This window comes from Chiloscyllium plagiosum, unplaced genomic scaffold (assembly GCF_037043375.1).
Source record: "Chiloscyllium plagiosum isolate Xiang-an unplaced genomic scaffold, Cpla_swu_hap1 HiC_scaffold_51, whole genome shotgun sequence".
NCBI lineage: Eukaryota > Metazoa > Chordata > Chondrichthyes > Orectolobiformes > Hemiscylliidae > Chiloscyllium > Chiloscyllium plagiosum.
This window is the reverse complement of record NW_028270189.1, coordinates 16,705,420-16,730,539: the sequence shown is the minus strand read 5'-3', so window position 1 is coordinate 16,730,539 and position 25,120 is coordinate 16,705,420. Positions and strand designations below refer to the sequence as shown.

Genomic DNA, 25,120 nt, shown 5'->3' with positions numbered 1-25,120 from the left:
GCTTCTAATCTCCGGGTCCAAACTGTTTAGTGACATACACTCACATTCTGAACATAATCACTTTAGACATGCTCCATATTAGGTTGCCGAAACTGAATTTAGAAACGCACATTAGAAATGGTATGTTAGTTTGTAATGTGAGAGAGACTTTGAGTGACAGCAAAAATAAAGTCATTCATTTTGTTGGCTAATAATATTATTGAAGTTCTTTTTAGCTTTATCTGCTTGTGGTGGAACGTAGGATTAAAGGGAGTTAACTTCTAATTGAATATTCTAAATATAATCACTTTGGACACGCTCTGTATTCAGTTGCCTAAATTGAATTTTGAAATGTTTAGTATGAATTACATGTTATTTTTTAGTGCGACAGAGACTTGCAGTATCCAGGGAAGAAAATCTCAACTGTTTTATTAGCTAGTTATATGTTTGAACTTTAATTTTAGTTTTATCTGCTTGTGAATGAATGTAGAAATAAAGGGAGCTAACTTCCAGTTGAATGGTTTTTTTAAAACAAAATACAGGCAACTATCAAGTGAAGCAGACCTGAAGCCACTCAAATTTACTTCCAAAGAAGCTATTCAGCAAAACCAATATCCCAAGATGCGTATGTGTCCATGTTTAAGCAGAATCTCATGTAAAGACATGACCCCATGTGTTCGGGCTGTACAAGCTGATACCAGGATCCAGTCTCAGCCTCCAGCAGGAAACCAACACGCGGAAGCTGTAAGCCTGCCCCTTCCGATGGCCATATAAATCCTGGGCACTGGACCGTTATTCAACACTCCTGGGTCGGCTCTGTTTAGAAAGATCTTAGCAGAACCGCTTCCCACAAGTTATCAGAATGATTGTGTCGACACTTTTTCTCAGTTTGTTACTGACTTTCTTATCATGTGAGTGTTTGTTGTTCAAGTCTCTCTTTGTTACTGTCTCAATGTTAGTCTACGGCAGGAATGTAAAAGACTCAGTCATCATTTCACCAACATTAATGCTCATGGTTTATTTGTTTTCTTTTTTAAAGGTGTCCAGTCGGAGGTTGTTTTGACCCAGCCAGAGGCAGAGACTGGCCGTCCCGCAGGCAGCCTGAAACTGACCTGTAAAACCAGCGGGTTCGATCTTAGCAGCTACACCATGTACTGGGTCCGACAGGTTCCCGGACAGGGTCTGGAGTGGCTGCTGTACTACTATAGTTCATCCAGCAGTAACTATGCACCAGCGATTAAGGGTCGATTTACTGCATCCAAAGACACTTCAAACAACATTTTCGCGTTGGACATGGGGAACCTGAAGATCGAAGACACCGCCATCTATTACTGTGCAAGAGACCACAGCGAGAGGAACCAGGGCTGGACCCGTTCAAAAACAGCTCGAGGGAACATTTTGTCAATTCCATCATAAACTGACGGTCAGTACGAGTTTTAAATACAATTATACCAACTGCGATCTGAAGCAGACCTCAGGCTGCCTCTTACAAAACTATCAAAGAGGAAATGTACCATTTAAACTAGCAAACTGGTGACACAATGGGACAATGTTTTGGGCATGTCATATGTACTGCTAACACTTCCATCAATTAAATGCTCGGACAAAATGTTCGTTTTAATATATCTGACAGCTCAGGAAATCACTGCTCATTGTTATGTCAACTATGGCATCAATTCTAAACATGATCAGTACTAAATGGCTCTTTCAAATGAAAATTGAGACCTGGAGTAAAGAACAGAGAATGAGTGTACTGGTCTACATCATTGTGATACTACAGTGGGTCACAGTGTTGTGCACAGCGACATCCTCATACAAAAACCACTGACAAGTGTTTATCTCAAATTGGTGATTTCTACCATGGCAGGAGCGAGAAATAATGTGAGATGCAATTTAAACGCAATCCAGTAGTGCTAGTTTGTACAAATGTATAATTTTTTCTACCTTCTTCGTGTTGATTGTCAAGTTAAATACAGACCAAACCTGGAAAAGTATTCCAAGCTTTCAAAATACAATGGATCGTAAAAGCTGAAATAACACACTGAATCATTTTTAGAGGAGTCTGAATCACTGCTTTCTAGGAAGTGAAGAAATTCTCTGCATTTTACAGTTTACAGTCTGTCATAGTATTTGACACAACGTGTCTCACAGTGATATAGCTGGAGTGACACTGCAATTATGATCAATACAAAAACCTATTCAGCCTCCATTGTTTGAAACTAGTCAGTGATTACTTCTACAAACCGTCTTAACTTGCACTGCAGTATTAGTTCTGTGCGGTTTAATGCCAGTATCACTATTTAATTTGTAAAAGTGTTGGGTAATTAATGATACACCAGTTGGGGATTTTGAGAATCAGCTCATGTGTTACTCTGTGAAGTATAAAACAGTATTAAAATTTATCAAGAATGATCAGAATTCACTAGCACAGTTATGTGATGAAGATTTATCGTGACTTTATTTTGCCTGTAGTTCTGAAAATTTAAATTGATGGTAGATTTTTGATTTGTTTTATACAGAGTTAGTTATTGTGTGACCCAGTCCAGAGGATGTAACACTGTGACGATCTTGGCTACTGGGGCCAAGGGACCATGGTGACAGTGACTTCAGGTAAGAACTTTGAACTTTCTTAGTGACTTTTTTATAACTTTCTATTCATGTGACTAATTTCTGAATTAAATGAAACTCAGATTCTTTGCTGAGTTTAGTTTGGTTCGGATTGATTTTTGTTCAGACTGATTACAGACTTCAGTTAAGGCTCAGCAAATAGTTACAATGGGGATGATGGAGTCAGTTGCTCGGTGTATCTCTTTTTTTGATCAGATGGGTATTCTGTGTGGCTGGGTTACTTGAAACATCTAATGTCTCTTAATCAGTCAACTATAAGTAATGTTTAATGTCAGTGACACCCTGACTGTGAGTTTTATTATCAACAATAAACGCTAAGAATTCAAAGATGTTCGAGACATTACCAAACATGATTAAAATATGCTAAAATATCATTATTAATTTCTCGAATGTATGTTCTTACCCTGATTATATTTTCGCATTTATTTTGTTAATTAGTTGATGACAAGCAGGTTAGAAACTGTCATAAAATTTTCTTGCGGTGCTATATTGCATTCTGTTGATGAGATTCTGAGTTTGTTTTACTTGATTCTGTTGAATTGAGTTGATTGGATTTTGGCTTTGTTTTAGTTGGTTCGGTTTGAACTGTGTTGATTGGATTCTGACTTTGTTTTTACTTGGTTTTGTTGAATTGTGTTGATTGGCTTTTGAAATTGTTTTACTTGATTCTGTTGAATTGAATTGTTTGGATTCTGATTATGTTTCATTCAAATCTGTTGTTTTGAGTTGATTGGATTCTGATTTTATTTTCCTTGATTCTGTTGAATTGAGTTGATTGGATTCTTATTCAGTTTGTGAAATTGATCAGCGTTTTCATGCTTTCTGTAATCGGTGTTTTCTTTCTGGTGAGGAGATTGACTCTCTGGATTACTTTTCATTACCAATATTTGTGAAGTTCTTTGGTTTTTCATGAATCATTTCTGCATTTGTTAAACTAATATGGCACATTTTTCTCTGCTTGATTGAAAACATTACATCCATTTGTAACGGTCTGAAAAACAACTTAAGGCAGAAACCCGGAAGTGTGAGAAATGAAAAAAAAACCGAGTTTTTAATGCATTGACTTTAAAAAAAAACTCAGTTCTAATTGTAAACTAACTGAATTTTATTTTGAGTAGTCTCATTCAAAATAAAATTTGGGACTAAAATCTGAAACTGCAGAATTGGTCAGATTATGTAATTGAAACTAACTTAAAATTATAATGTGGTAATATTTGTCCATTCAGTAATTTTGTTTTGACCATGAAGTGATTAATCAATATATGCCTTCAACCGCTCTACTGTGTGCTGCACAAGATTGTCATGATCAGGAAGGGTGTACAGGTTGGAAATAAATTGAACTGTTGCCAGAAACGTTACAGCTTTAAGTGTTAAGTCCCCTCACAAACAAGGCTGCTGTTATGACTTGTTATTTCTCTTCAATTTAATCATTAGTTTGCTGGATTCTGAGCAGCTTTGTTAGACTTCAATTTGTTTTTTTTTTGTGAGGTTACATCATGTTCTTGGTTCTGTTGAAAATGTTTGCAGAGCTAGTTCTGCTGCAAACACACCGTGTTGTGATCTGGTGATCATTGATCTGTTGAGGAGGGACTGTGCTTGGGTAACATTAAATATGTTATATTTGGGAAACCGTTTCTGGTTTCGACATTGTTTTTGCAATGTTAACACGGTTGGTGACAGTGAACCGCTCCAGGTTCCTCATTCAATGCGATCAGCATGCGAGGTGAAATTTCATAAAGCCTATTATTAAGTGAAAGACAAATCGCAAAGGTTTTAGAAATGAAGGGAAAACAGATACCTTTGGGCGCCATTTTTACTTAAAAGTAATAATTAAGGATTAATCTAATCCATGCTTTACAATCCAAATTCAGAACCCCACTATCTAGTTCAATCACAAGGTCTGTCTTTAAACAGTTTACAAGTCATAGAGAAATATAAATAGAATTTCAAAAGTGTAATATTCTAATAGTTCTTGCTCTTGAGCAAAAACGCCATGACTGTGTTATAATTGATCAAGAAACACCTTTCAATTCCGCTGTACACTACATACATATTTTACTGGTTGGAAAAGATCATTGGCAAAGACCATTTGGAAATTCTGCTCAATTCTATGAAGAACAGATCAGTTTCACTGCTTTGATCAGTTTCACACGTAACTTGAGTTAATTAATTGTTATGTCCCTGATTAAACTGGATTTACTGGATAAAATAAAACATTAACTGAATTATTTAATCTGCACAGTGCTTTAGGTGTTCCCAATCTGTGCATTTTAAATAAATAGTTACATTTTCCAACAAAATATCAACTGAGGAGTCATTATTTCGAAACAACTGCTATAGTGAATTATGTGACCAAGGCCAAATTTCGAATTAATTAAAATAATCCACTCATGAACTCGCAGGGCAGCATGGTGTCTCAGTGGTTGGCACTGCTGCCTCACAGTGCCAGGGTCCCAAATTCGATCCCACCCTCGGGTGACTGCCTGTGTGGAGTTTGCACATTCTCCCTGTGTCTGCGTGGGTTTCCTTCGGGCGCTCTGGTTTCCTCCCACAGTCCAAAAGATGTGCAGGTCAGGTGATTGGCTCTGCTAAATTGCACACAGTGTTCAGGGATGTGTAGGTTCGGGTGCATTAGTCAGGGGTAAATATACATTAGGGGGAATGGGTCTGGGTGGGCTATTTACTGTTCAGAGGGTCAGTATGGAATTGTTGGGCCAAATGGCCTGTTTCTATACTGTAGGAACCCTACTTTTAAAACCATGGGAGTGCTTGCTGCAAACGCAGAGAATACATTTCACATCGATGTGTTCAGACGGATGCAGAGTTCACAAATTTGCAGAAGACATGAACTAGAGGATAACAGAGCACATTGTTTATTCAGACACTGAAAAGAGAGTAATATTTATTTTAATTAATATACTTGACCGATTTATTGCAATGTAGCGATCGGAAGGAATCTGCTCACATTAGTTAAGTGTGACAATCATTTAGATTAGATTTCCTGCAGTATGTATCGGGCTTTTTGGCCCAACAAGTCGACACCGACCCTCTGAAGAGTAACCCACCCAGACCCATTCCCCTACCCTATATTTACTCTTGACTAATGCACCTAACACTATGGACGATATAGCATGACCAGTTCACCTGACATGCACATCTTTGGATTGTGGGAGGAAACCCACACAGACACAGGGGAGATTGTGTAAACTCCACATAGGCAGTCACCCGAGGCTGGAACCGAGCCTGGGTACCTGGATCTGTGAGGCAGCAGTGCCCACATTTACTTAGACATCCGCTAAAGCGGGCAACTCCAGACAGAGGCATGTTTTCAATTCATACCTTTTTAAACATTTTCGTTCATTAAAAGCAGTTAACAAGAAAATGACCTTGCCCTAATTCCTTCAACAGAAATGCTTTCCACACTGGAATGCAGTATTGACTTTATGCAGTGCATGCAAAATCTCCACTGTTCAAGGAACGTTTTAAGAATATGTAAAAATAATTTAGAGAATAATCCATTTCCTCAGGATCTGTGCTTTAATTGGCGATATTTCCCACCTCAATAATTTTGTTAAATACAATGACTTATTAAGTTTATTAACTCAGTGGTTATGTATGTTCATTGTGAACACATTCTCATTCACATTAATCCTCTGGTTAGTTCCTCTGATGAATGTTCAATTACAGTGAATATATTTGACGTGAGGAGTTGAGCAATGTATCCTCTAGGGTTAAGTCTGTTGTGCAGTTTGTTTCAGTACTATCTCTGACTAACTTGTCAATGGTCCTGACCATTTGTAAATTGTCCAGTTCGGATACCTGAATCTCAGACAGTTCAATTTCATCTCGCGCTTCAAAACCACTTTTATCTGCCAGAAATACAATATTCGATTAGGTGCCCCAGAATTGAGAGCCCTGACTAAGTTGTTCCAATCAGAACGAACGTTTCAGGAACAAAAGGCAGATAGCAAGAGTTTTGAAATTGGTTGTTGGCAACAAGAGATATTTGCTGCATATTTTCTTTGTGCCTCAGTTATGCAGGACATATTCCGTGGCACAATGTAGAATCAGAATTTTTTTGCATCTTATTATTTGAAAACCTATTATCAGCTTTTATTGTCACTGGCAACGGTCATATTACACTTCAAAACATTTTAATCTTTTCCAAACTAAGTCGACCGTCTGGTGCAGCAACTTTCACAGGGGAAAGAGGAAGGGAGTTCTAGGTTGGAATCCAGTGACAGTGAATTGATGGCAATGCAATTCCTAGATTTATTCCTCTGAAGTTCCCATAGAGTTTGAACAATTTGGAGCTGCTGTCAAAGCATTCTTGGATATATGTTGAAATGTTACTTTCATTGTACAAACATTCTGGAACAATCCCTGGTTGTTGGAAGGTGATAATAACTAACATGGTTTATGTATTGTCAAAACATGTGGGCTGTGTTCTCCGTGATAGTGTCAAGCTCATTGTGTTCAGGTCTGTTGTGATGTTGTGGTAGAATCCCTGATTCTGTGCCAGGTGGCCTGTGTTCACTTACAACCTGTTAGAGAGGTATGTAACACAATCTCTTATCAGGTTACTTCAGTGCAAGAAAGCAGATTGACATGTCTGGGTGTTTGTTGGAATTCCACTCACAGAGGCCAATGAAATCTATTCAATCACAGTCCTGACTTGTGTGTCTTAGATATTAAACAGAAATTTGGTGGTTAGCAGCTTTTTCCAGATCAATATTTGTTCACAAGCTTTTGGGCATCGCTCGATGGGGTTAATGGAGTAAGTGCTCAAAGAAATCCCAGCTTTTGATTTGCTGTTCTAACAATATCATTTATAACTAATCCAGAATGAATCATTTTCGAAGCATATTTGATGAGATTAGGCTTAGGCTGGTTTACTTTATATTAAACCAGTGCTGTAGCTGAATTTGATTGTTCAGTACGCTGGGAGTTCCGCTAAATCCAACACTTGCTGCAGATGGTGATAGCTTTTCAGTTGGTCTTCAATTGCTATCTCAGACCATCCAGTACCTCTGCTAAGAATTCTTTTTCCAACAGGAGTCAAGCCAACGTAATCACTGTTTATCTCAACAGGTGTGAGCTCTTGTGGCAAAAACATGAAAACAATTTGGTGAAGAGGGGGGCGGGGGTCTCTGGATGCGAAAGGTTAACCTTGCCTTCTCTCCCCAGGAGCTGCTAGACCTGCTGAGTTTCTTCAGAAATTTCTGTCTTTATTTTGGTTTTCTAGCATTTAAAGTTTGTTGTTTCATTGAAAAAAGTTCTGTTCGATGAAATACGTTCTTCAGAGAAAAGATGCATTTGAACAAATTGCGAATGTTCAGAGATATTAAATATCAGAGAATCATTGAATTTGATCGCCCTGATCTCGAGCTCTAATTTCACAAGAAACTATTATGAAGTAACAACACACTCCAGAGCGCAGTGGCTGCTGTAATTGGGTGGAAGTTATTTTGATCACTCAAATAGAGAATGTCAATGATCCCGTTCCAAATAATCAACAGAAGGTTTTTTTACAGCATGTGTGAAACAATTAATTTGTTGAAATATTTTAATAAAAAGTGTTCACCGCCAGTGCTAGCTTAATGAATGACACAATGATAGGAAGGTCGGAGCAAGAGGAGGGCACTCAGCCCCTCGAGCTGTTCCACCACTTACTTAGATCATGGAGCATCTGTGAGCTAAATCCACAGGTCTCCCTTTGGCTAAAACTCTTTAACACCTTTGATTAACAAGCAAAAACTATCCCAGATTTACTGATTGGACTGCCCGTAACAAAGGGAGACACCATTTCTGAAAGACATTCCTGTGAGTACTGTGACACAATGAGGCTGGAATTAATTTCTCATGAAAGTAAACTTTAAATCTCTGACAATTTCCAATTGAAACATCCCAATCATCATATTTCATTAATTTAACACTGTACCTCCCTGGAATAAAGAAATATAATGTGTGATTGCCCTGCTAAAAATGAGGGAAGCTTCATTCCTATTATATAATTAAGAAATAGCTCTGTTCATTCAGTGAAAACACAGTCAAATCACACAAAAGGAAACCATGTCATCTTGTGGAGACACACAAGTGCCTCAAATAATTTTCAATTCTTCCAGTGGTTGTTTGAATCTCTAGACAGGTGTGGAAGTGTCAGACTTTTTATATCGCCTTGAGAAACCAGTTATCATCAGTCTATTTGAATTGCTGAAGTTTGTGTGGTATTAGCACATTCACAGCGCTGTTAGGAAGTGAGTCCCATGGCTGTGATTGAGGAAGAGGAAACGGCAGAGAAATAGTTGAGAGGAGAGCTTTCAGGTGAAGCATTTACATGCATGTGCACCCTTATCCTCAAGGATCACAGCTTTGGAACATGCTGCTGAAGGGACATGTCAGCATGCAAACTGGAAGCTGAAGAAGGCCCCTCGGCCCCTCTAGAAGGCTATTCCATTCATGGGATCATCATTAATCTTGCTGCTCACCAGTCTTCCCAACACACTGATAACATTGAACCTGATTGTTTACTCTCCAGCAAAAGAATGGTGAACCTTTGGAATTCTCCACCACAGAAATTGATTGAGGACAAAACATTAAATGATTTCAATAAGGAGATAGATTCCTTCAATCCTTAAAAAAATGCTCCGGTTATGTGGGAGAAAGGCAAACAGGGTACAATATTGGTTGGAAGCCATGAAAACATTGACTGGGACATGGTTTGTAAGTTTGCACATAACACCAACATTGGTGGTATAATTGGCAGTGAAAGTTATCTAAACGTACAATGAGATCTTGATCAGCTGGGCCAATGGGCTGAGGAGAGGCAGATTGAGTGTAATTTAAATGAATATGACGTGTTGCTTTTTGAGAAGACAAATCAGGTCACAACTTACAGAGTTAATGGTAGGGCACTGGATAGTGATGTTGAACACAGGGCCCTGAGGGTCCAGATTCATAGAGTCTTACAGAGTTCATGGTAAGGCACTGGGTAGTGATGTTGAACACTGAGGACCCTGAGGGTCCAGACTCATAGATTCTTGAAAGCGTTGTCTCAAGTAGCTAGTGTGTTGAAGGCGTTTGGCACATGTACCTTCATTGGTCAGAGCACTGAGTGCAGGAGTTGGGGCTTCATGTTGTAACTGTCCAAAACATTGGAATGAGCTGCCAGAGGAAGTGGTAAATGCAGAGATAGGTCCAACATTTAGAAGACATTTGAATAGCTCCAGGAACTGGATAGGTCTGGATGGATATGGGCCAAAGGCAGGCAAGTGGAATTAGTTTAATTTGGGAACTCTGGTCAGCATGAATGAGCTGGACCAAAGGAACTGTTTCTGTGCTGTCTGACTTTATGACTCACTGACTTTATGGTGGAGTAGGCTCAAAGTTGGAAGGTGGTGAGCAAGTGAGGGGCTAGATTGGGCATGTGGGAGAGTTTGGGCTGGTAGGCTGTGAGGTGTTGGCTGGCTGCTGGGTAAGCTTGCATGCACTCTGTCTGGCAAGGTGGCATCAAGGTAAATGGTAATGGTCACAGGATAATTTGGTCGAATTGTGCTTGGTAGGTGAGGGGTAGTTTGAGCTGAAATGCAGGAGGTCTGTCTTTGCCAGGCTGGTTTATGGAGAGGTGAGCAGGATGCCAGGCTGGTTAGTGCAGAGGTGGGCAGGATGCCAGGCTGGTTAGTGCATAGGTGGGCAGTGTGCCAGGCCGGTTAGTGCAGAGGTGGGCAGTGTGCCAGGCTGGTTAGTGTAGAGGTGGGCAGAGTGCCAGGCTGGTTAGTGCAGAGGTGGGCAGTGTGCCAGGCTGGTTAGTGTAGAGGTGGACAGGATGCCAGGCTGGTTAGTGTAGAGGTGGGCAGTGTGCCAGGTTGGTTAGTGCAGAGGTGGGCAGTGTGTCAGGCTGATTAGTGCAGAGGTGGGCAGTGTGCCAGGCTGGTTAGTGCAGAGGTGGGCAGTGTGCCAGGCTGGTTAGTGCAGAGGTGGGCAGGATGCCAGGTTGGTTAGTGCAGAGGTGGGCAGAGTGTCAGGCTGGTTAGTGTAGAGGTGGGCAGTGTGCCAGGCTGGTTAGTGTAGAGGTGGGCAGAGTGCCAGGCTGGTTAGTGCAGAGGTGGGCAGTGTGCTAGGCTGGTTAGTGTAGAGGTGGGCAGTGTGCCAGGCTGGTTAGTGCAGAGGTGGGCAGAGTGCCAGGCTGGTTAGTGTAGAGGTGGGCAGTGTGCCAGGCTGGTTAGTGCAGAGGTGGGCAGAGTGCCAGGCTGGTTAGTGCAGAGGTGGGCAGGATGCCAGGTTGGTTAGTGCAGAGGTGGGCAGAGTGCCAGGCTGGTTAGTGCAGAGGTGGGCAGAGTGCCAGGCTGGTTAGTGTAGAGGTGGGCAGAGTGCCAGGCTGGTTAGTGTAGAGGTGGGCAGAGTGCCAGGCTGGTTAGTGCAGAGGTGGGCAGGATGCCAGGTTGGTTAGTGCAGAGGTGGGCAGAGTGCCAGGCTGGTTAGTGCAGAGGTGGGCAGAGTGTCAGGCTGGTTAGTGTAGAGGTGGGCAGTGTGCCAGGCTGGTTAGTGTAGAGGTGGGCAGTGTGCCAGGCTGGTTAGTGTAGAGGTGGGCAGAGTGCCAGGCTGGTTAGTGCAGAGGTGGGCAGTGTGCTAGGCTGGTTAGTGTAGAGGTGGGCAGTGTGCCAGGCTGGTTAGTGCAGAGGTGGGCAGAGTGCCAGGCTGGTTAGTGTAGAGGTGGGCAGTGTGCCAGGCTGGTTAGTGTAGAGGTGGGCAGAGTGCCAGGCTGGTTAGTGCAGAGGTGGGCAGTGTGCTAGGCTGGTTAGTGTAGAGGTGGGCAGTGTGCCAGGCTGGTTAGTGCAGAGGTGGGCAGAGTGCCAGGCTGGTTAGTGTAGAGGTGGGCAGTGTGCCAGGCTGGTTAGTGCAGAGGTGGGCAGAGTGCCAGGCTGGTTAGTGCAGAGGTGGGCAGGATGCCAGGTTGGTTAGTGCAGAGGTGGGCAGAGTGCCAGGCTGGTTAGTGCAGAGGTGGGCAGAGTGCCAGGCTGGTTAGTGTAGGGGTGGGCAGAGTGCCAGGCTGGTTAGTGTAGAGGTGGGCAGAGTGCCAGGCTGGTTAGTGCAGAGGTGGGCAGGATGCCAGGTTGGTTAGTGCAGAGGTGGGCAGAGTGCCAGGCTGGTTAGTGCAGAGGTGGGCAGAGTGTCAGGCTGGTTAGTGTAGAGGTGGGCAGTGTGCCAGGCTGGTTAGTGTAGAGGTGGGCAGTGTGCCAGGCTGGTTAGTGTAGAGGTGGGCAGAGTGCCAGGCTGGTTAGTGCAGAGGTGGGCAGTGTGCTAGGCTGGTTAGTGTAGAGGTGGGCAGTGTGCCAGGCTGGTTAGTGCAGAGGTGGGCAGAGTGCCAGGCTGGTTAGTGTAGAGGTGGGCAGTGTGCCAGGCTGGTTAGTGCAGAGATGGGCAGTGTGCCAGGCTGGTTAGTGTAGAGGTGGGCAGAGTGCCAGGCAGGTTAGTGCAGAGATGGGCAGTGTGCCAGGCTGGTTAGTGTAGAGGTGGGCAGAGTGCCAGGCAGGTTAGTGCAGAGGTGGGCAGTGTGCCAGGCTGGTTAGTGCAGAGGTGGGCAGTGTTCCAGGCTGGTTAGTGTAGAGGTGGGCAGTGTGCTAGGCTGGTTAGTGTAGAGCTGGGCAGAGTGCCAGGCTGGTTAGTGTAGAGGTGGGCAGTGTGCTAGGCTGGTTAGTGTAGAGCTGGGCAGAGTGCCAGGATGTTTCGGGGGTGGAGGGTCACTGTAATGAAGTGACAGGGGGACGTGTTGTCTAAATGCAAAGCTCGGAGTCTGGCAAAATGGTGGGTGGTAAAGGACAGATGCGAAAGGAGCTGGGATGCAATGTGCACAGGTTGACTTGGGTAAGGTGAGAGGTCAGTGATCAAGGACTGAGGTCACGTCTTGGGTAGTGGGCTTTTGTCAGAGGTTGTGAAAATGATGGTGCTAGGTCCAGTCAGGCCCAGATTCACCATGGGCCAGGTGCAGGGCGGCAAGAGTGTAAATGAGTGAAAGGAATTGAGATCATATGTCCATCTGGAATATAGAACATTACAGTGCAGTACAGGCCCTTCAGCCCTCAATGTTGCGCTGACCTGTGGAACCAATCTGAAGCCTATCTATCCTACACGATTCCATTTACATCCATATGTTTATCCAATGACCTTTTAAATGCCCTTAAAGTTGGCGAGTGTACTATTGTTGCAGGCAGTGCGTTCCATGGCCCTACTACTCTCTGAGTAAAGAAACAACCTCTGACATCTGTCATCTATGTCCTCTCCTGCTAGCCATCACTATTCAAGGAAAAAGACTTTCACTGTCCACCCTCTGTTTATCTTTTATGTCTCAATTAAGTAACCTCTCAACCTTCTTCTCTCAAATACCTTCATCCTTTCCGAATTAAACCTTCCCACCGTACCAAGCAACATCCTGGTAAACCTCCTCTGAACTCTTCCAAAGCTTCAACATTCTCCCTATAATGTGGTGACCAGAACAGTACACAATACTCCCAAGTGCAGCCACACCAGAGTTTTGTACAGCCGCAGCCTAACCTCGTGGTTCTGACACTCATTCCCTCTATCGATGAAAGCCAACACAAAGTATGCCTTCTTAACAACTCTATCAAACTGGCTGGCAACTTTTAGGGATCTATGTACATGGACACCGAGATCTCTCTGCTCAGCTACACTACCAATATGGATTGCCTTGGATGTGTTTCGTGTGATAGGGGTTGTGTGTTCCGGGCATGAATGGGTGTATAGCAGGGTAGGGTTTGTCAATGTGAGTGGGAATTTAGGTCTAGACAGAGTAAGTGCAGTAGTTAGTCTGAGACATGAGGTTTGGTGGTGAACTGCGTGTCAGTTTGATAGTTATTAAAGTTACAGATTACTTGTTCATTTCTCAAATCATATTTACGTAAATACTCAGCTGTAACACTCCAAAGTCTCTGAACCTTAATAGTCCTCCATTTTTCAGAGGCCTCCAGAATTCAGATAATTGTAAATGAGATGTTTCAACTTCCAGAGTTCAGCCGTGACAGCCATCCTCCCCGTCCCAGTGCTCAGCTCCTGCCTGTGCTGCTGCTGCAGTGACCTTCCTCCCAGAGAGAACATTCTACCTTGCATTGATAAGTGAGGAAGGCTCACTGGACCTGATTTCCAAGTATGGGGATGGCAAACACGGGGGGACACAACTTTAAAGTGAGGGGAGATAGGTATAAGACAGATGTCAGAGGTAGTTTCTTTACTCATTGAGTAATAAGGGTATGGAATGCTTTGCCTGCAACGGTAGTAGATTCGCCAAGTTTAAATACATTTAAGTCGTCATTGAGCTAACATATGGACGTACATGGGATAGTGTAGGTGGGATGGGCTTCAGATTAGTATGACAGGGCAGCGCAACATCGAGGGCCGAAGGGCCTGTACTGCGCTGTAATGTTCTATGTTCTATGATTCACTCTGACTTCTCTCCGGGGGTACTGCCAGCTGTTGGGTATTTCCAGCAGCACGGCACCTCGTGGGGCAGCACGCTGGTTCCGTGGTTAGTGCTGCTGCCTCACAGTGCTCGGGACTCGGGTTCCATTCCAGCCTCGGGTGACTGTCTGTGTGGAGTTGGCACTTTCTCCCCATGTCTGTGTGCGTTTCCTCCCACACTCCAAAGATGTGCAAGCTGGGGGAATTGCAAATGTTGTATTCAGTGATTAGGAGTTTAGGTGCATTAGTCAGGGTTAACTGTAGCATAATCGGGTAGGGGAATGGGTCTGGATGCGTTACTTTTCAGAGGGTGGGTGTGGACTTGTTGGGCCAAATGGCCTGTTTGCACACACTGTAGAATTTCGATGAATCTGCATTTCCTTGGTTTGTATTTTGTGAAACGTCTCTGCTCTTCACAGCAATCCAGTGAAAGTGTCAGTTGGTGAGATCTTCAAACAGTTACTGGGGTGGGATCAGGATGTTCTTCTTCCAAAATTATATGGTAATGGTCAAGGTCGAGGGCATGTTTCTAAGGAGGGAACCAATGATCATGATCAGCAACTGATAGGAAACAAAAATAAACCCCAGTTATGCTGTCGACTTCAGCGGGAGCATACTGGCAAACAGCTGAGGATACATTTGAGTAACTGATAAGGTCAAATTAACAGAAACTAACATGCTCAATTGGTCATTCTATTGTAGAGACACCGTCTCCCCCCACGCTTTATGGCCTGGTCTCCTCCTGTCAGGAGCACAACACCGGTTCTGTGATCTTTGGTTGTTTGGCGATGGACTATTCCCCTGACGTCACCAAGGTAACCTGGAAGAAAGGAGGGGAGCTAATCACGACTGGATTGAAGACTTACCCATCAGTGAGAAACAAGAAGGGAACCTATACCCTGAGCAGCCAGTTAACCCTGCCCGGGTCAGCGGTAGATTGCCCCAGCAAAATCTCCTGTGAGGTTCAACACAGCGGGACACACAAGAGCAAAGTAATGCCATGTCCAGGTAAGTGTTGTGGGAACTGAGATAAACAGATCATCTGTGATTAACATGAATAAGGCATTATTTATAACCGTTTTCACAGACTCACCTTATACAGCACAGGAAAAAGGCCCTTTGATCCACCCAATTCACGCCTATCAATAACAGCCACCTAACTATTCCAGTCTCATGTGCCAGCCTTGTGTGACTTGCCCTTGCAAGGATACTTCATACTTATAATGAGGGGCTCAGTCTCTACATGACTTATAGGTGCTGAGCTCCAGGCTAACACCACCCTCTGTTTGATTTTGTTTTCCCCTGAGATCCACTTGGAACCTCCTGGCCTAACCTTCACCCTGTGCCCCTGAGGCATTGATCTCTCCATCAAGGGGAAAGGTTTCATCCAGTTTACCCTGTCTATGCCTAAAATAATTCTAGACATCATGATAATCTTCTCCCTAATTCTCCTCTGCTCCAAGGAAAACCCCTGTCTATCTAAACTAGTTTCATAACTAAAACCCTCCAACCCAGGCAAGACCCTGGCAAATCTCATCAATACTGCCTTCAGTGTAATCACATTCCTTCCATAACATGCACACAACGCTTCAGTATGGCCTAACCAGTGTTTTATTAAGTTCCAGTATCATCTCACCACTCTTCATTGTCAATGTCTAGGCTAATAAAAGCAAATATCCTCCCACTTTCTTAGCCCCTTTATCCAGACGACACAGTACTATAGGGGATCGGTGGGTACATGCACCAAAGATCCTCAGGTCTTTCCAGGGTTCCATCATTCAAAACGTCATACCTCACAGATTCTTCTGCCGAATTACATCACCTTACATTTATTCAGAATAATTTCCATTTGCAACTTTTCTCTTCACATACAACCAACCCTTTTATATCCTCCTGCAATCTAAAGCCATTATGCTCATGACTTACCAACATGACAGTTTTCATTTCATCTGTGAATTCACTGGTTAATCCTCCTAAATTTGAGTCTCAATCATTGGTATGTAAGAGAAATAGCACGGAAATCAACACCAATCCCTACAGAACACCAGGAGACATAGATTTCCAGTCACGCAGACACCCGATGACTATTATCCCCTGCTCCCATCACTCAGCCAGTTCTAGATCCAATCTGTCAAATTAACTCGGATCCCATTGGCTCTGATTATTGCTATCATCTGGACATCGAGTTATCTCTGAAAACTACTATCAAATTGTTACACGTGACTTCCTCTCAATAAAACCGTGCTGAAAATTGTTGATTTATCTTCCAAATGAAGACTAATTTCACTTCTCAATAGTTTCCTTACCACTGAGACTAGCTTGACAGATCTGTGTTTTCATTATTTATCCCTTCCTTCGTCCTGCATAACAGTGCAACGTTGGTTGATCTACACTCACTTGGCACAACTGCTGTGGCAAGACAGGAATTCTAAATTATTGTCAGCGACCCAACTATTTCATCCTTTGCATCGCTCAACCGCTTGGTATACTTTTCACCTGCCCTGGAAATATAACCACTTTTCTTTCAGCAAGACAACACAGAACATCACGTCATGTGTCCTAATTTCTGAAAGTACATCACAACACCCCTCCATGATTTCTGTCCCCACACTGTCCCTCTTACTAGTGAACACTGACACAACACATTCGTTTTGACCATAACCAAATCCTCCAGCTCCACTCCAATAATAACACTTAATGGGCATTACTGTTTCCCAAATAATTCTTTTATTATGAATGAGTCTGTAACTTTTAAAAATATTTTCCTTTATTTTGGCTGCTATTATTTTCTCATGGTCCCTTTTGCTCTTCTAATTCCTTTGTCTTTCAAACTTCCCCTTGCACGTTCTGTACTCCATATTAGTTTCTATTGTTTTGAGATTTCAGTATAGACCGGAAGCCTCCCTTGTTTCTCTTTATCTCCCCCTCCATGCCCTTTGGTGTCCAGAGCCCGCTGCATTCTTGGTACCACGCAGTGGCTTCCTGGGAAATGTCCTCCCTGTGATTTTCCTATCTCTTTCTTAAATGTGTCACACTGCTCTGACCCAGATTTACCAATAAGTGTCAGCTTCCAGTCCACTCTGGTCAAGTCATTACCTGATCTTACTAAAATTGTCCTTCCCTTTTCAGAACTTTGGGCCAATTTCTATTCCTTTGCAGTACAATCTGAAATCCCACTGATTTACGATCACTGTCTGCAAAGTGCTCCACCATTGGTGTTTTACCCACTGGGTCGACTTCATTCCCTAAAGTTAAGTTCAGGTTCACCCCTCTCTTGCAAGGTCTGGATTAAAATTCTCTGTATTAAACACATACTTTGTTCAAATATTCTCCTGGGGGAATTTTCAGAATTGTGCTCCCTGTAAATTTTTGACAAAATGAATATCCAAGCCTATGCTGAGGAAGTTAAAAACCTCTTTTCTCATTCCCCTATTTAATTTACATGTCTCTGAAATTTGCCCATGTATTTGCACTTGGTCTTTTGGACCAATAGTAAGGTCTATCGTGCTCTCCCAGTAGTTATGTTTGCTGTGTTTTGGTTTTGAAGTACTGTCCATTTGCCTTTGTTCAAGGAGGTATCCATGATTTCATTTCTCTTTACAGCCTAAAATACTCTTGTCAGAATTGCGACAGAAGCAACATTCTGTACCGCACACCCCTGTCCCCATCATTTTCTATCTTTCCCTGTCTCGCCTGAAGGCACTAAATCCTGGAATATTGAATAGCCACTCCTGCCCGGCTCTCAATATGTCTCCGTGATAGCAACGGCATCATATCTTCATTTATGCCAGTAATTCGTCTGCCTTGTTCATCAGACTCTGTCATTAAAACGAATACCATCCAACGTTGCTATCTCCCTTCTGATGTTACCGGCCTATAGTTTCTGTGCCTCCTTGACTCCCTTGCTGTGTCCTCTAACTTTAGCCTTTCACATTGTCCTGCTGGTCTTTCTGTGTGGATCCCAGCTTCTCCAGCACTCTGCACAATTATGATTCCTGTGTCCATTAACCACAAGAAACCTTGATATATGAGAACTGATTGTATTTGTTATGAAATTCGTCGGATAATGTATGCGATGTGTTTCCTAAAGGTCCAGATATTCTCCAACCAACCCTTCTCCTAACTGTGAGCTCCAGTGAAGACATCGCAAGCAGCAAGTTTGCAACCGTCGTCTGTTCAATCATCGAGTTCCGTCCGAAGTCAATCTCCGTGAGTTGGTTGAAAAATGGCCGACGCTTGGATTCTGGCTTCTTCACGTCTCCCGTGTGTGAGGCGAACGGGAACTTCTCGGTGACGAGTCGGCTGATGGTCCCTTATGGTGAATGGTACAACAGTGCGGTCTATACCTGCCAGGTCACTCATGGAGAGAACACTCAAAATAAAAACATCACCGCACTCCAGGGTAAGAGACACACACTGAGAGAGCTACAAATCATTCTGAACTCTGATGTGAATCAAACACACTAATTTATCAGGCGTAGTAAACAGCACGGTACAGCTTCTCGTTTCCCAACATGCCACGTATCTCATTTCAGTTTGAGTGTTACATGAGCATTGCTCATAATTCAACCTTTTGGCAAGTCAGAAAAGCATGTTTCGTCTCTGTTGAAGATAGATATATAGACAGTGAGCTTTGTTAAATAGTTTGTTGCCTGATCATGCTGGGAGAGGCATTCAGAGTGCTGAATACTTGCCTGGTAGCCGCTTCAAGGATAAGTTTGGGGTGGAGGGGGGATATTGGAGAGATATCTGATTGAAACATAGAAAATACTGAGAGACTGAGGTCGAGTGAATGTGGAATAGATGCTTTGACTGGTAGGCGAGACTAGGACCCAAAGGCACAGTCTCAGGGTCAAAGGGGCACCGTTTAGAACTGAGATGGGGAGGGTTTCTTCAGCCAGAGGGTGATGAGTCTGTGGAACATGTTGCTGCAGAGGGCTGTGGGTCCAGGCCATTGTGTGTACTCAAGCCAGAGATAGATCGGCTCTTGTTTAGTACGGGGAGAAGGCAGGAGAATGGCTTTAGCCCGAAACGTCGATTTTCCTGATCGTCAGATGCTTCCTGACCTGCTGTGCTTTTCCAGCATCATTCTGATCTAAACTCTGGATTGGCCGAACATCCTTATTCTGAACCTCTATCAAATTGACGTGGTTAACATATGCAGAGACCCTTACTTGAAAATAAATCAAAATGCGTTCAATGCTTCATTCCCTGCTCAGGAATGACCTGTTTATTGGACATTGTACGACATCGATTTTTATCTGGTACTGAGCTCTTTAACTTCATTTATGGGATCAGACCACAGACCAAGTGGGTATCACATTTGATGAACTGGGATAAATGTGATCTCACTGAGCTTCTTTAAGATGCTCTCTGTAATTAATGGATGAGGCAGGAGAATAAATTCTGGTGGGAATGCTACAATAGGGATGAATGAACGAGGAACTTGAGACAGGCTGATTTAGCCTGGTTTGGGGTGGCGAGGTTTACACAGTGAGTAGTGGATGTCTATAAAATTAGTGACATTTCCATCGCGTTTGTAGATTAATTTAAGACGCTTTTGTTTGTTTTTTTCTCCCCTGCTCTATGAAGAAATTAAAAAATGCAGCTTGGTAAATAAAGTAAAAGTACAGACCAGTTATGAACTAACTGAATGGAGGCAAAGACTTTAGGAGATGGGTGTCCTTCTCGATATCCAGTGATGTACTCAATGTCTTGTTTTCAGATCTATTCCAAACACAGCCCACGAGGAACAATGACATAAATTAGAGAATGACATCACACCAATAACGCAAAGTATTTTTGATCACGTTAAATATAATGAACAGAATTTCCATGGCTGTACACCGCTCCTGTAACACTTTAGAACTCTGCAAAGAGAATAATTATTATTTATTATAATTTGTCCAAAATTTGGGATGTGATTTGGCAGTCAGTGTGACCAGCAGCACTTGTACCTAAGGGTTATGAACATGGAAATGAACTCATTATATTCAGATTACTCTTCTCACAAGTATCAATAGATGGTCTTAAGTGAGAGACAAACTCCGAAAGAAAGATAATTCCATGGGTTACATGATGGTATCTTTGATGATTTTACTTTTTTCACAGGTTTCACTTGTTACAAAGCCAGTGCTCTTTAGGAATAATTACACAGGGTATGTTATAGGTAATCACAAATGTTTCACAGATCAAAATACATCAACAATAGTAAGCATCGTTTCAGCAATAGTTGGATTTGCCATTTTGAAGGTGGTGTCTTCACCCTGTGAAGGAGTAATCTGAAGATTGGCTGCTTGTATCAGAAAGGGGCATTTTTCATTGACTTTGATTTTTGTTTCATAGAAGATACCGAGTGCCACCCTAACACCGTTAAAATCCTCCCACCGCCAGTAGAACAAGTCTTACTGGAGGCGACGGTGACGTTAACCTGCGTTGTGTCCAATCTTCCTTCTGGAGTCAATGTGACCTGGAGACAAGAAAAGAAGCCTCTGAAATCAGAGATTGCTGAGCAGCCTGGACAGAATCCCGACAGCGTGATCAGCAAATTAGACATTTCTACTGAAGCCTGGCTGAGTGGCGTTACTTTTGAATGTGTGGTGTACCATCAGAATCTACCGACTCCGCTGAGAGACTCCATCCACAAGGAGAAAGGTGAGCAGTGAGATTAAAACACAAAGGATCCCATGTGTAATCCAGATCCAGTTACATCAATGACAGGCTTTGATTGGAAATGAACCAACACCCGTTGGGGGCATTAACGATGCATCTGAAGGCAGGATAGCTAATTAGCTGATTAAGAAAAAGATGGACCAAAGGATATTGTATTCTGATTAAGTCAGAGAAGGTGGGAAGAAGCCTGGGTTGTGACGTCACCATCAGCAATGACAAATGGACAGAATGTCCTTGTTGTGGGCTGGAAACATGGAGGCAACATTCACATTAAACGTTCTATTTTTTACTGAACAGTATGTATACCATTCTGCTCCTTTCGAAAACGAAAGTGAATAAATCCCAAATTTAAAATGGCGTATTTTAATATTTAGTGAAATTGTGATATTGGTTCAGGATTTTTTTGGTTGATTTATATTTGTCTCAAATATTCTGCAGTGATTAATCCGCTGGAGCCATCAGTGTCGGTCCTCCTGCCACCAACAGAAGAAATCTCCGCTCAGAGGTTTCTCTCCCTCACCTGTTTAGTGAGAGGTTTCTCCCCCCGAGAGATCTTCGTCAAGTGGACAAACAATGACAAGCCGGTGAATCCCAGTAACTACAAGAACACCGAGGTGATAGCGGAGAGTGACAACACTTCCTTCTTCATCTACAGCCTGTTATCCATTACAGCGGAGGAGTGGGCCAGCGGTGCTTCTTACTCCTGTGTGGTGGGACATGAAGCGATTCCATTGAAGATCATCAACAGAACAGTCGATAAATCCAGCGGTAAACCGAGTTTTGTAAACATTTCACTTGCACTGATGGACACTGTTAATTCATGTCAATAAAAATCTCAAAGTTGCATTTAATAATTCAACAGAAGTAATGAAGTGTTTCTTTTCCTCCAGTTGTGAGTTAAATACTGAATTAGTTGTTTCTCACTCTGACTTACATTCCATCTGTGTAGTTAAAGTGGATTATTAACAGGTCTAGGACGAGTGTCTTGTGCAGTTAATGTTCTCTGCTCAGATACACCCTGGGTCAGAGACAGAGTAAAGCTCACTCATTGCAGGATTCCACCAAGTACCTCATTCATCCTAAATCCCTCTGTGAGAAAATCTGACAATGTCCACGTAGGGCACGAGTTTTGAACTTGGTGTTTTTGATTCCCCCCATTTGACATTCTTACAAAATTCATGTCAGTTTTAAACTGCCAAATTGCACCAATTGGAAATGTAAATTTAAGACACTTTAAAATTAAATTTGATTGGAACATACCAATCGTAAAGAGTGCCGAACAGTTTGAATGTAACCTTTGTTTCTGGGGAACTGCCAGGGATTTTGCGCCAGCGCATGAGTTGACAGAATGTATCTTCACCTTCACACCAAAGAGAATCAACAGATAAGTTGTTGTGGAGCAGAGGGGAGGGGAACGATGAATGGTCTGTCCTCTTGCTCCCTGTGCAGAGTTTTCATGGTAGATGTCCTCTGTAATGTAACCCAGTTGCAAACAGGAACAGTCAGCTTCTTGCTTACTGTCCAAAGATTTTACATTCCCATGCAAAACAATATCTTTGAAGCAAGTTAGACACGCTTGGCTCTGTTCACAAATGATTAACATTGATTCCCATAATGCAAAACTGGTGTTTGCATCGTCCCAGTTTGAATTCCATAGTTTTGTCTCAGTTTTCTGGAGCACATGGGATCAATTCTGGTATTCGAATACCTGATATCATTTTGTTTCACATACAGAAACAAGTAGACATTTTCTCATAAACATATTCAGAAATGTTATCTCTGGGGCAGTGGGGATTTGAACTCACGCCTTTTCTCTCAGAGACAGAAGTTCTATCACTGCAACAGAAGAGTTGCTCATAAAACGGTTACCTCAGCACGACGATGGGAAATGTTTCCTGCAACACCAAGGTCAAATCTAATTATGGGCAATGCATTAAAATTAGAACAATAAATTAGAATAATGAAAATTGCAGTCTGGTATAAGAACAGATACAGAGAGATGATCGCAAATACACACGTAATGACACATATATGGGCTCTCACCTAAAGACACATATTTATGTGCACACTCAAATGTGCATATAGATAAGATGTCACACACGCATACTCGCACAGAGCCACACATGCAAGTGGTACTTGAACACTCAGCTAAGCTCATACAAAAACTCACATACACCGAAAGAAAATCATTTGCACAAATGAACAGGAGTACTCACACATAACCATGAGAAACATCGACACACGGTAACACACAAATGGGCATGAATACATATACATTCATACAGCACAATGCGTACAGACATACACAAATGAACACACAGATACAAATTCCGAAAAATGTCCTCCCACATGTCAACTCACACAGGCACGTAAGTGCACAGAGATAAACATTAATATCATTATTTTCCCATTTTCAGAATCACAAACAAATGATGACAGAGGCAGCTGAATTAATTATTTTGAAACCACATTGATCAGCATGGACACAATATCACACGCACACACAAATTCAGAGTCCCACATGCAGACACACAAGTGCATAGATGAACAAATAGAGGGGTGTTTATTAAATAAGGATAATGGGCACAAGGATCAGCAAGCATCCACAAACAATAGCACAAACAAGCTTATCAGGAGATGGTTTGGGAAAGATTGCCACACAAGTAATCATCATCATATAAATACAAACATCCATCAAAACATAACATTGCATGCTAACATTTATTAAGCATAAACATGAAAATAACCCAGTGTAGGTAGGATCTGAAACAGACACATAAGCACACATTTTAGATCGCACTAATGAAAAGTGAACACTCACAAAGACATTACAAGAGAAGCATAGGCAGCAACGAAGTGGCATATTAGCATGATGATGCTTACACACTGGGAAAAGACCAAACTTTGGGTGCACAAACACATGAGCACACCAGCAGTAAAGGAACAGAAATATGTTTATTCATGCACAGACTCCAACATGGGCTAGAGTGAAGTAAGAGACTCTCATAACCACATACACAAACATTAAAGGGAAACCAAACACACCAAGCAGTAGATCAAATAAATTAAGGGACACACGTACAAAAACTTATTCCTAAATATACAGATCCTACAAACTAAAATATGAAGCAATGTCCTGACTGTAATGTTACTTATATTCATGATTTGCCAAGCAATTGGTCACCAATATAAAAGATGAGAATCACATTTGAACTTTTATTCAGTGATGGCCACAATTTTCAACTAAAGTGCTGTCACAGCCTATATTTAAAATATAATGATATAATTAAAATCATCATTCGTAATAAACATTCCTCAAATAATAATATCCTTAAATAATAGATGAAAAGAAAAATAATTTAAAACGTTCTGACATGGACAATGAAGAAAGAACATGTGCAGTTAGTATTTGTAATTTGTTGCTGAGTCAATAATGCACTAATAGATACAGATAAGAGTCACATTGAGAAATCCCTGACTGCTTTATGAAGATGTAATGGTCTCCAATTACATGACTTGGATGCAGATAGATCGATCTGGATCAATAAACAATCTAAATGCGTTCTCTCGGCTTTATATTCATAGATTCAATAGATCGCACTTGGATTGAAGACTATGAGGATGATAACAGCAACATCTGGACAACTGCTTCCACGTTCATCACCTTGTTCTTCCTGAGTATTTTCTACAGCGCTGCCGTCACTCTGGTGAAGGTGAGAATAATCACATCTTTCTCACGCCAAGCAGCCCAATATGTTTTGTGAAATCTCTCAGTGTGCCATTGAATAAACATTAAATCTGAAAGTCCCTGATCATAAATATCTGCGTCATTGCTTTCTCTCTCTTTTCCAGGTTAAGTGAATGAGTTGTGGACCCCTTTGATTTTCCTGATCTGCTTATCAAGGTCTCTGAATTCCCAATCTCCAATCTGTCCTGTTGCTGACTCGAACAGTGAGATGACTTCAGTTTATCAGCGTGTAACTGAGACAATTATTGATGGATTTTCCTTTTTACTTTGATATCTTTGAGATGGTTGTGGTTGGAAGAATTTGTAGCTTCCCAGTTGTTTGAAGCCCGTTTGTTTTGTTTTTATTTGTTCCTTACTCAGAATGGTTGCCTACCCTTTCTGATGAGCCTTTGTATTCCCTTTCTTGTGACTGTTACTAATGTACAGAAAATTCCCAGCTCACAGCGCATGTGTTCTCGTCTCAATTGGCATCCAGCCATTATATTCAATTCTGTTAGCTTTTACATCAATCTTTTGGATAAAAATGCTTTCTGAAATGGTTAATAAATCTCGAATGAATATGCACTAACCTTGAGTTTGCTTAATTCTTTCTTCAAGGCCAGTCAGTAATAATACATTTTC

At 42.2% G+C, this 25,120-nt stretch overlaps 1 pseudogene across 1 annotated transcript; it reads left to right on the top strand.

The window, feature by feature from the left end:
* Positions 1-755: 755 nt before the first annotated feature.
* On the top strand, positions 756-25,067 carry LOC148135027 (Ig heavy chain C region, membrane-bound form-like; annotated as a pseudogene). Its single transcript, XR_015755567.1, has 9 exons — positions 756-890; positions 1,019-1,327; positions 2,521-2,589; positions 14,782-15,087; positions 18,170-18,481; positions 20,425-20,733; positions 21,190-21,519; positions 24,337-24,464; positions 24,604-25,067. The product of XR_015755567.1 is annotated as an Ig heavy chain C region, membrane-bound form-like (transcript).
* The last annotated feature ends 53 nt before the right edge of the window (positions 25,068-25,120 follow it).